Source organism: Nyctibius grandis, chromosome 2 (assembly GCF_013368605.1).
Source record: "Nyctibius grandis isolate bNycGra1 chromosome 2, bNycGra1.pri, whole genome shotgun sequence".
In the NCBI taxonomy this organism is placed as follows: domain Eukaryota; kingdom Metazoa; phylum Chordata; class Aves; order Nyctibiiformes; family Nyctibiidae; genus Nyctibius; species Nyctibius grandis.
Window position 1 is genome coordinate 31,747,496 of NC_090659.1, and position 9,412 is coordinate 31,756,907.

General features: G+C 44.4%; 2 protein-coding genes across 4 annotated transcripts in view; one reads left to right on the plus strand and one right to left on the minus strand.

Annotated features, from left to right (window-relative positions):
- Positions 1–9,412, plus strand: part of TASL (TLR adaptor interacting with endolysosomal SLC15A4) — a 128,002-nt gene that overhangs the window by 22,056 nt on the left and 96,534 nt on the right. The window lies entirely within an intron of this gene.
- Positions 1–9,412, minus strand: part of GK (glycerol kinase) — a 93,065-nt gene that overhangs the window by 20,450 nt on the left and 63,203 nt on the right. The window lies entirely within an intron of this gene.

The window sequence follows — 9,412 nt, forward strand, 5'->3', positions numbered from 1 at the left end:
CAAATTTCATGATTCATCACACTGGAATATTATGAGATGAGAACTTTAGTAATGTATTAGTACCAGAAATTTACATGGAAAAAGAACTTTTGTTTGACGAAAGCTAATACAATGTCTAGTCTGTTATTGGAACTCTATACGAACAAGCTGCTTAATATCTGTATCAGCATCCAAGCCATAATCTTTCCCTCTAAAGAATCCTAGATCTGTAGCTATTAGAATGCCATCCCATTACGAGCTTTAACACAAGCACAGTATGGTTTGGGTTTTTTTAATTATTATAACTGGCTGGCATTTATGGAAGTAGTACTCACCAGTCCTAGAGGTAAGGGCAGGCAAATGAGCAGCAGCCCTTCAAAGCTCGGAAATGACAAAAGAACATTGCTGGAATGATTTTCCTATGCTGTCCAGAGGGACCTGGGCAGGCTGGAGAAATGGGCTGACAGGAACCTCTTGAAATTTAACAAGGGGAAGCACCAAGTCCTGCCACTGGGAGGAACAACCCCATGTGCTGGGACATGCTGGGGGCCAACCTGCTGGGAAGCAGCTTTGCAGAAAAGATCCTGGGGGTCCTGGTGGACACCGAGTTGAACACCAAGTTGAGCACGAGGCAGCATTTGCAAGAAATAAGGCCAACAGCACCCTGGGCTGCATCAGGCAGAGTATCACCAGCAGGTCAAGGGAGGTGATCCTTCCCCTCTGATCAGCCCTGGTGAGATATGCCGGAGTGCTGGGTCCAGCTCTGGGATCACCAGTATGAGAGAGGCACAGACATACCAGAGTGAGTCCTGTGATAGGCCACAAAGGCGGTTCAAGGATTGGAGCGTCTGTCATACGAGAGAAGCTGAGAGATCTGGGACTGCTCGGCTTGAAGAGAGCTCAGCTACAAATACCTGACGTGGGGAGTAAAGGCAACGGAGCCAGACCCTTCTCTGTCGTGCCCAGTGAGAGGCAATGGGCACAAACTGAGACAGAGAAAATTCCATTCAAACAAAAGAAAACAATTTTTTACTCTGAGGTTGGTCACACGTGGGAGCAGGTTGCTCAGAGGGGTGGTGAAGTCTCCATCCTTCGAGATACTCAAAACTCAATGGGACGTAGCTCTGATCTCGCTGACCCTCCTCTGAGCAGGGGGTTGAACCAGATGACCACAGGTGCCCTCCTGCCTCAACCCATCTGTGAGTCTGTGATGAGGTCAGTCACCGCTTGTCTCCAGCACAGGCTGAAGGATGGAGCCAGCTAATAGTAAAGGCCAGGGAAAAGGAAACGCTGGTTTATTTGGACAAACCAGTTCACTTTTATGAATCAGTTTTCACCCACTGTTGTATTCCAACATTATCCAACTGGACTTATTACTATGTTATCCTGTTGGGGTCCATGCGAGGAAGGAACTACAGCACACCAATATGATGCTCTAATAGTCCGCTTTATTTTGGTTAGCACAGCCCTTTTATAGCATACATACTTCCTTATCTCGCGAGCACGCCTTAAGCTATTGGCTGTAAGCACTGTGCACGCTCTGTCCACGCGCCTCTTCTGCTGTTCTGATTGGATACTTGCTATGAGCCTAAGCAAGCTTTATCTTCATACTTCCTTACCGACTCATGCTCTTACATAACAGCGTACTCGTATGTTCTCTCTATAGTTTTCCCACGGTCCAGGCCCCTACATCTCCCCCTTTCTTTCTTACTAATAATAGCAATGGTTCTTGATATCATTCCCTGCAAACCTTTTATGATACAGAATACCAAGACAAAAATGAATAGCAATACTTGCGCCAAGCCTTTCACTAGGCTGGCTATCCACCCTCCAATTCCCAGACCACCCAACCAGTTCATCCAAAAACCCATGATGTTCCCGCATTTTCTGTTCTGGATTCAGATTCTGGAGTCATGGCCAGATGATACGTGCAAGGCGGTGATCACACCTCCTCAAGGTTTCTGGTGTTAGAGTTGTCTGATCCTGTAGCGTCGGCTGGTTCATCTAGCCACGGCTTCACCCATTTGGCCGGAACCCATTGGCAGTTATTTCCTGTGGAGACGCAAGCATACCCTCTGCCCCAAGTTCTTAATTGCTTTGGCCCTTCCCAAGTGCCTGATTCTGGGATAAATACCCTTACCGGTACGTTTGTATTACTGAGGTCTTTTTGATTTCCCTGCCCGTGAGCTATGGCAGGTGGTGTTTGCGAGTTCTGCTTAGGGTTTAGCCAATTTAATACAAACAACGTTTTACGTAGCGCATCCTGTGGTCCCATCTCCCCCTGTTTTCCAATAATTTCTAAATGCTCTTTTAATGTGCGATGCGCACGTTCCACAATTGCCTGCCCTCTAGAATTATATGGAATACCGCGTACGTGTGTAATACCCCATTTTTGCATAAACTCTGCAAGCGATTCAGATCGACAGGCAGGGCCATTATCAGTCTTAATTTGTTCTGGCTGGCCCATTACTGCAATAGCTTGCAACAGATGGTTTTTAACAGCCTTAGCCGCCATGGCGGTCAGGGCTGTAGCCCACATGTGACCGGAGCAGGTGTCAATTGATACATGGATATATTTGAGTCGGCCAAAGGCAGCATATTCGGTGATGTCTGTTTGCCAAATCTGTCTGGGTTGGAGTCCCCTGGGATTTGCTCCCGCAATCTGTAACACGGATATTCTAGCACAATCAGGGCAAGAAGCTATAATCGCCCTTGCATCAGTCTTTGTCAATTGGAATTGCGATCGCAATGCTGCTGCAGATTGGTGAAAAAACTGGTGAGACTGTCGAGCCTCTGTTCATTTTGCCTGCGGGGATCTGTCCACCGGAAACGTGGATACCAACTGATCGGCTCGGGAGTTTCCTTCCACCAAACCTCCGGGTAAACTGGTATGGCTTCTAATGTGGATGACAAATACTGGGTGTAGACGGTGTTGCATTTCATGCCATAGGTCGAAAAAGGCTTTGAACAGCAGTTCATTGGCGATACGGCGAAGCAACGATCGGCGTATGCGTTTCACAACCCCCACCACGTATAGGGAATCCACTACCAAATTTAAGGGTGCTTCGCGCCACTTTTGTAAGGCCAGGAGTACAGCTTGTAGTTCTAAAACCTGAGCAGATCCTTCTGCTACGATGACATGTTTTCTCCATTCTCCCTGTTCTTGCCAGACAAATCCGTCTTTTCCGGTGCGGCTACTTGCATCGGTAAACACCGTGATTGCTTGCAACGGCTCACTGACGACAACAGGCCTTTCTTCCAGCGATATGTGAGTTTTAAAGATGGGGTGTGACGGATAGTGATTGTCAACCTGCATCGTCGTGTTCAATAGGGCTAAGGACATAAGTTTTTCTCGTTGACATACTTCTGGTAGGTAGTCGAGGCTGACTGGAACAACAAGCTTGTCAGGTGTTCGTCCAGCCACAGCTAATAGCCGTGCAGTCCCTTTGAGAATGACTTGAGCGACAGCTTCCCACCTTGTAGTGATAGTCTTTTTACTATGAGAGGGTAAAAACACCCATTCCAGTACTTGAAGTGGATTTGACTGAGATGGGTCCCATTGTCCTAATATGCCTGACACTTCAAGGTCCATATTATAAAGGTACAAGTCCACAGGTAATTCAGGTACTACTCGTGAAGCACAAGACAAGGCAATCTTTTGAGTTATTACTTGCAGTGCAGATCGAGCTGCTTCTGTGAGCTCGCGGGATTCTTGAGGTGCGGAACCCTTCTGAAGCGTTTCGAAGGGCGGTTGAAGGTCTGCATTGGTGATGCCGCAGACAGTCCTTATCCACTGAATGTCTCCCACTAATTTCTGTACATCGCTCAGGGTCTTTACATTTGCTCGAATCTCCAGTTTCTGAGGCCGAACAGGGGATTCGGTAAGCGATATCCCTAGATATTTCCAAGGTGTTGACAGCTGCACCTTTTCCGGGGCTATGACCAGGCCCCACTTTTCCAGATCCTACTTCAATTCTTCTACCACTTCGCTGGCGATGGTTCCCTTTTGACAAAGTAGCAAGTCATCCATATAATGGTAAATCAGCATTTCCTCATGCGTCTTTCGAAATTTCTGTAGAGCCAGATCCACGTACCACTGACAAACTGTTGGAGAATTCTTCATACCTTGTGGCAATACTACCCAATGATACCTCTTCGCTGGTGCTGCACGATTTATGGAGGGAACTGTAAATGCAAATTTTTCACAGTCGTCCGGATGCAAGGGTATCGTGAAGAAACAGTCTTTGAGGTCGATCACGGCGATATCCCAACCTCGTGGTAACATAGTAGGCGTAGGGAGCCCTGGCTGTAACGGACCCATGTCTTGCATGACAGCATTAACAGCCCTTAAATCTTGCAGTAATCTCCATTTCCCTGACTTTTTAGGTATTGCAAATACAGGTGTGTTCCATGGACTTATTGATGGTACTAGGTGACCTGCATCAAGTTGTTCTTGCACCAACTCCTGTAAGTGTGCGAGCTTTTCTTCGGGTAGCGGCCATTGGTCCACCCAGACGGGTGATGTTGTTAACCAAGTGAGCTTCAGTGTAGGTCGGGTTTTGCTCGCCGCAATGTCACGTAATGCTTCTAATTTAAACAAAGTAGAATAAATGTAGTCTATTCAAAAGTAATCTTTCTTCAATGAAGACAAACTTTTGAAGAATATGAGAAAGGAATTAACAGTAAGAGTTCAAAAACAAAGCCCTCAGGTGATGGTATCACTTCATTTGGATATGTGCACAGGGAAGATCAATTGATTCCTTCAGTCCCCTTTCTTCCTTAGATTGATCTTTGCTGCCATCCCATATGGTGGAAATTTTCCAAAGAACAAAAAACCAAATTTGTCACCATTGTCATTTTCCTACCAGAGCAGATGTTGAGGAAATGTGGTCCTAACTGTAAAAATAAAACTCCTATTTGATCAGCCGAGTAACTAGAGGTTGCTGGTCCTACGCATGGGACTCTATTTAAGCAAGGCATGTTTTATGCTCAAAAGCCATTTGCACAGATATGTTATTTGTTATGTTCATTTTCAACAAACATACATCTGTTTTGCGGCTTTGGTGTTTTCACCATTTGCTAGTGCCACTTACTTAGGTTAGCGTTAGGTTAATGTCACAAGTGACTTGTGAGAAAATTGTAAATCATTATGTAGTTTATAAACAACTGCAATATAAAAAAACTTCTAGATGGTTATGGTAAGTTCTGCTTAAAATCTGAAGCTTTTGACTGATTAAAAGTTCAAAGCTTAAATAGTTTTTCTTAACAAAGGACCAGAGAACTGTTTTAGCTTTCTTAACCACATTTTGCCTTTGCTGAAAATCACTGGCTGTTTATAATTTTAAAAAAGACACTTGTTGACTGCGTTAATTTCTCAGGAAAGTTAATTTCATTTATAATTAAAGGGGCTCACTTGGCAGTATGACAAACAGGAGCCCTTTTTTTCTTCACAAAACAAGCTGTGCCCAGGCAGCAAACTAAGTTTTACTTTCTTAACCCTGTGCACCACATGCACAAGAGGATTCTTGTTGCCAGTTAAACCTGGACCATCTCTTTGGGCATTAGGCTGTCTGCTGAGGTTACACTTTGTCCTTGTGTAGCTACTTGTCTAATAGATACTGAAGGAGCTTCTAACCCCATTGTCGGTAGGTGGGCAAACAACCACCAAGGACACTGCTCTTCTGTCAGTAACCTGTGGCTGAATCAGTCAGGCAACAACCTGGCATTCTGAATCCTATTCAGTCACCTTCTTTCCTTTATTTTTCTTCTCTTCGTTCCCTGTCTGTTTTGTTGTGGGCACACCCTACGTGTTTAAATCACTCAGGATAAGACCAACCATTTCCTAATACTTGTGCTAGACCGTTGCAGTGTGGGAAGCATCGCTCAGTTATTCATTATTCTGCTGTATTTCCTTTTTTTAAATACCATGTCGGGTATCCTAGTAGAGATGAAAAAGGGCAGGGTCTCTTAACTCTGGTTATGAATGTCATCATCCTGGTTGTGATGTCTACGTTTGTATGTAAATTTAAGCACACCTTTTAACCCATGCAGGCCAGTAGACCTCCTGGGCTTCCTCCCGTTGCCCTGTGAGTGTGCCTGGAAGTCCCCTGGGCACACAGAGTTGTCCCTGGGAGGAAAATTGTGCTTCCCCGCCGTGCAGTAGCAGGGCAAGCCACGCACGCCAGCTCCAGTAACTCCCTCCAGCAGTGAGGCAGTAAGAAGATTCTCACCTCGGTTATTCGTTACATCTATCCGTGTGGTGTTCTCCTTGCTTCCTCTAAAAGCCAAGCACACGAGCTCAAGCCACGCAGTTTCAGTGCCCTGACAGAGATGACAGGAGCTATGAGGGGCTAGGCTATGAGGGGCTGCCTTCCCCACCGCTTCGTGTTTGGGCACAACGGCGGCGGGACCGGCAGCTTGCCAGACCAATGCCCTACACTCGTGCCCAGCATGCAGCGTGAGGTGGTACTTTTGGGGGGACTTCAGCGACTTTGAGGATTAATTTTGGACCTTCAAAGGCAGTGAGGCACCATGCTCGCAATAGGACTGATTAATTCACCATGGGTCACACCAGGAGTCTGCGATGCTTTCACTGAGGGCCGTCGCCCTCAAGTGACAGGACCCAGACAGATATGTGTAGTTTGATCAAAGACAGAGTCCTTAACTAGGATGGCAGCCAAGGGCAGCTCCCACTCATCCATTCACATCACGTCAGATTTGCCCAGGTGACATTTAGAAGCCTGCTAGGGTTCTTGACAAAAATAAAAGCCAATTTAAAAATGCGGAGCACTGTAATTGCACGTGTCTATCAAATCTATCACGTAAATTGTGTGAAGGAAGTTGACTTAAAACACTACAAAAGTTTTAGTTAAAATTTATTTCAGTATGTAAAAGGAGTTCACCAAGTTTTCTAATTAAATGTTGGCAAAAGGATTTTATTGGAAAATGTCAGTGCATAAATTGCATTAATTGTGTTAACACTGTTCAACATGGCTTTCTCTGCTGCTTTACTGATGAAGGAGGAAGGAGGAGAATAAAAATACCATGCCGAAACCTCTCTGCATAAGAGTGGATATTAGTCACTGCAGGAGCTGCAGAAGGAGTTGAAATCTGGAGTCTGAATCCTGGAGATTTCACAGCAGCGACACGTGAACGATTTGAACCACAGATCAACCCGGAGGGTAAAACCCTTTCATATCACCTAAGAACTTGGAAACTTAGTATTGTAAGTCCAACAGATCGTTTTCTTTTTCTTTGTGGCAGTCTAACATACTGATATAAAACCAGCTATATATGAATATCCTCACAAATGTTGAAGATCAACTTTGTAGTGTTTAGTTTAGAGAAAAGTGCATTTCACTTTCTGTGTTGTCCGTTTATTGACATGGGGGATACCTAAAATAATATGAAGATCAATGTTAAGTGGGCAGATAACGCAGACTCCGGTGCGTTTCCCGTGGACTGAAATTTTGCACTAGAACTACTGTTATCTCTGCTTGATAGATAAATTCATTATGCTTTCTGATGGATTTTTACATGCTAAATAACATATAAAATGCTGTTGTTATTTGGCAGGGATGGGCTATTGGAAAGTAATAAATGGAGTCAAACAGAGACACTTTCTTCCCTAAACACTTTCTTTGGATCGACAACTGCATGTTTTCATTCCAATAACTGGAAGTTTTTAATGCAGGTGTCCTGCTATATCTGCACGAGAGTGAAAAAGGAAGTTCCTAAGAAGAAAACCTTTTAGGTTTTCTGCAGGACTCAGTCTCCAGGAATCCTTTAGAATCACACTTGAAACTTTACATCTCTCAGCCCAGGAGAATTTTCTCTTAGGAAAATACTGACACTGCTCCCTTCAGAAAGGAAAGCCTGTGGGGCAGGGCTACTTCTGACATCAAGGCCAGGACTGTCTGAGGTTCTCTTCTTCGTAGAACCCAAACTCCATCAGAGCAGGGATGCTTGTCACTCAAGATGTTCAGCCTCTTCTGTCCGGACAGTGGTGCTGAGCAGTCCTGGATTCTGTGAAGCCCAGCCTTTTTCTGCACTTCTAAACACTGCTCTTTTTTTTTCATGAAAATGGCCCATTTATCCCCAAGATCAGTCAGAAAGGATTTCTCACCCTACATATAGAACCCCAAGATTCACAACATAAATTCAGGGTATTTTCATAGTATCTTGAGGAAGGTATTCCCAAACGTTCTGGTACTGCTGGAGGAGTCAGCAACACCAAACAAGGTTTATAGGACAATATCCAACACCCTATCTCTCCAGAATGTCTCTACCTATAAATCAGGCTCCACTGGACTCTTCTTACCTACTCGGTGATCTTCTGCAGAAGTGGTGGACTGTAAATATCAAGTCCTTGCTGAGACTAGAGAGTTTTTGTTTAAACACCCACCCACTTCTTTCATTTAGGGAAAAAGCTAGAAAACTCAAAAATACATAAAAAGATTAGAGCCATAAGAATAGGGGAAAAGTTTTAATCTGGCAGCAAGTCTTAAGTCTGGGTTATCCAATTACCATATCAAGCTTTGCTCCTAGGTCTTCATTCCTTTTTTTTGAACCATCTGTGCAGGTTATCTCTTTGTTTAACTATTAATCTAGTAGCAATTTCTACCCATTCCTCAGCTGTTAAAAACTGGAGCAAAAGTTAAAAACTGAAGAAAAGGCGAGTCCCATGCTCCTCTTCTGGCAAGAAATTCCTTGACACTGTGACATCTGAAGTTGGGATTTGCATTACTTCTGAGTCCTTGATGACCTGGGTATGGAAGTAACCATCACAGTTATCAGCAGTTGCACTTGCAATGTAGGTGACATTTAGGAATTTACAGAAGATCTTTCTAACCAGCCCGTTTTTCTGGTGGGGTATGCCTTCACACGCATACCGTGCTTCTGCGTAAGAACACAGCCAAATTTACTAGCAGATTAGCTGAAATTCTATGCTTTCCTAGCCCTCCAGTCTCTAAAATGGAAGAATCACTGTACTCCTTGGATGTCCATGGGGCTCTGCCTTTTTGTATCTCAAAACCTTCAGATGCTCTCCAATATCATTCATCCCTCTTGCTAACACCCAGCCCCACAAAGGTTATTTTTGATTTGGGTATTTAGGGCAAAGATGACATCAGTGAAGGACTGTCTCAGACTGATCTTGGGACTGTCTCCATCTTCAAAATCTATAGGATGGCCCCCGACAGCTTCTTTATTAAACCATTACAGACTACGAAGCACTACACAACTGCTAAAGCATTTGGAAATGGTGCAGGTAGTGGTAGCAGTCCTGAGGTCATTGTTTTCTTGAAGCACTTCTGTTGTTTCAGTTTCTGCTTGGAGATGTGTCACATGGGAATTGGCACGCAGTACTTCCAAAGGAGAGAAAAGAGGTTGTTTAGCTGCAGCTTAAGTTTCTTGAGAACTATAATCCACTAGT